This window comes from Xenopus laevis, chromosome 4S, assembly GCF_017654675.1.
Source record: "Xenopus laevis strain J_2021 chromosome 4S, Xenopus_laevis_v10.1, whole genome shotgun sequence".
NCBI lineage: Eukaryota > Metazoa > Chordata > Amphibia > Anura > Pipidae > Xenopus > Xenopus laevis.
The window spans coordinates 88,187,345-88,190,553 of NC_054378.1; positions in this window are offsets into that span (position 1 = coordinate 88,187,345).

Genomic DNA, 3,209 nt, shown 5'->3' on the forward strand with positions numbered 1-3,209 from the left:
GTTTTATATATACATGAATTGTGGTATAATTAATTGTATTTATTAAATTGATATTTGTATAGCATTTTTCACTGTTTTTGTATTTGGAATTAAAAAACCTCAAAAAATTAAATCATACATTTTTGGGCTCTCTGAGGATTTATTAATTTTGATTAATATATTACATGAAGTAATCTACAGTGTGCGGAAAATAAGATCTATAAAAATTTTTTGTTGTTGCAACTAATTATATCTATCTTACGCACCGCCGTACATGGCTTTCTAAGCTTCTATAATTTTAAATAGTAGTGTGCGCTGCCAACATATATACATCTTTAATATCTGCAACATAACTGTTCTGTTAATGTGGCCAATGCAGGAGAAAAACAAAACATTTTAGAATGGTACATCCAAGTAACTAGTATATAATAGAATTTGGTATAGTTGAGTGTGCATTGTACATTGCTCAATCATTGATATTTAAGCTACATCATTACTAAGCACCACAGTTGCATACATGCACATACATAACTCAGCACAGCAGTAATTGGTAATTCCCAACTAGTAATTTCCAGACAAGCTCAGTAGAGGGAAGCTTTGACCTGGTTATGCAGGCCATAGAGAGCATAAGGTCCTGTTAGGAGAGTAAAAGGGCAGGGCTTACCAGGCGTGGAGGCAGAGAGAGAGACAGCAATCTTCCTGAATCATCAGTGGGTGCAGAAGCCCGCCTGTCCTCCCCTGGTATTGGAATTGTGACAGCTCTGGTAGATGGTAAGTATGGTGGGGTTGGTGGGGGAATGCTTGTCTGAGTGGGGAGATGGGGTACTATTTCCCTGCAGTGTCGGACTGGCCCACCAGGAAAACTCCCGGTGGGCCAGGTGTCAGTGGGCCCTCTTGCTTCTAACAATTTAGCCTATTTCATGGTCACTCCCTATTGTAAAAATGTGTAATGATGGAAGAATAGAGTATAGTAAGTAGATATAAAAGACTAGGAAAATAAAGAGGTTGAGTGAGGGGAGAAGGAATAATAGTTTGGAAAGTGGGCCCATGGTCTACGTTTTCTGTTGGGCCCCTGGCATCCCAGTCTGACACTGCTCCCCTGCCATGAAGTGTGGTGGTACGTCTCCGGGTAAGGGTACCAGGAGGTAGGTTTGAGTGAGGCCATTCGATCCTACTTGCCCATACAATTGCAGCACATTTGGGTGGCCGGCATTGCAGTGGCCCATTCACTCGGTGGAGTAACTGGTTAGGCAAGCATTACAGTGGGTTAATGGTATAATTAGGGTTACCACCGTGTCAATCGTGGGGAACCCTGCCCAGTTTTCATTATTTCCTTCAAAATACCGGGCCGTCCGGGTCAAAACCTGACAGGTGCCAACCCTAGATATAATGTAATATTACAGTTACATGTTATCATGTTGATTTGATAAAAACAACAAATTGTTCTTCGAATTCAGCTTATTCTTCGGCATCTTCTTATTCTTAGTGCCACCAATTTTCTAAACACTACTCCTACAGTTTTAGGGGTACAACACTCAAACTCTCCAAATGTCTTCAACCTATAGCGGAGCAGCTTTCTTGTACTTTTCTTAGCGATCCTGCCCTCGGTCTTTTTAGAGTGGCAATCTGTGGGCTTTGGCAAATGCCAGGCTGGAAGATTACATAGACAGTCACTATATATAATGGGCCTGTGGGGGCTGTTTTTGCCTCTTTGTACTTAAAATGCCAGGGCCCATTTTGAATCTCAGTCCATTCCTGCCCCCAAAATATGCAAGATAGAAATCTGTTCCAATAGGTCATTCTCCCTTATGAAAGAAAGGCTACTATAAAACCGACATTTCCCTTTATGTCTGCCATGCTGCCTACCTTTTCTAGCCTTAAAGGAACAGTAACACCAAAAATGAAAGTGTTTAAATGGAATGACAATATAATGTACTATTGCCCTGGTAAAACTGCTGTGTTTGCTTCAGAAACACAACTATAGTTTATATAAACATGCTGCTGTGTAGCCATGGGACAGCCATTCAAGCACAGGATACACAGTAGATAACGGATAAGTTCTGAAGAATCCCACTGAATCATGTAGTGTTGCCCTGCACTGGTAAAACGGATGTGTTTGCTTCAGAAACACTACTATAGTTCATATAAACAAGCTGCTGAGTAGCAATGGCGGAAATTGAAAAACGGCTAAATGGCACAGGATAGATAATGGATAACAGATAGCATTATGTTCTACAGAGCTTATCTGCTGTCTGCTGTGTAACTTGAGCATACCTCCCAACTGTCCCTTTTTCGGAGGGACAGTCCCTCTTTTTACAGCTCAACCTGCAGTCCCTCATTTGTACTGGAAAGTCCCTATTTTCTCTGCACTGAATAGCCAGAAAAAGAAATAACGTTTCTCACTTAATTGGCTTTTAGCAGAGAGCACAGAACAGCTAACAGGTGCAAATAAGATACTTTGTAACAATTTTGAGACACAAAAAAACAGTTTAGATAAGGAGAAGTATTTTCAAACTTTCATAACCTGCCCAATTTTGTAAAATGAACATGGTAATTTGGGGGTGTGGCCACAGAAAGGGGCGTGATAAAAACATTTTGCTGTTCTACGTGTGAAAAACATTTTTGTCCCTCTTTTTACTTCCAAAATGTTGGGAGGTATGCTTGAGCCTTTTCTCCTTTGAATGGCTGCCCCATGGCTACACAGCAGCTTATTTATATAAACAATAATAATGTTTCTGAAGCAAACAAAGCAGTTTTACTAGTGCAGGGCAACACTGCATTATATTTTTATTACTTTAAAACAATTTAATTTTTTGATGTTACTGGTCCTTTAAAGCTGCCCTGAGACTATACCAATATTGCGCAACTCTAAACATGACGCACTTCCTCTTTTGTAAGCGATCTTCATCTGTAGAATCGCCATCTTTCACTCTGGAAGGATTTCCTCCGCCAAATCAGCTAAACCTCAGTCAGCGCTCAGATTCCAGGGTGGGCGTGCCCAAAGAAACGACGGACTTCAAGATCTCTGATTGGTTGCTAGGTGCCTGTGTGTCGCTTCGTCTTTTCTTGGCCGCGCCTGTGTCCATTCCGGAAGTCGGAAGTGGCTCCCGGTACACAGCACGGCTTGACACTTGGTATCGAGGGGTTTACCGGGGTGGAATTCTGAATACAAGCGAAGTAAAAGAATATTAATTTGATAGGTTCCGGGTCACTTAAGGACTCGGTCATCA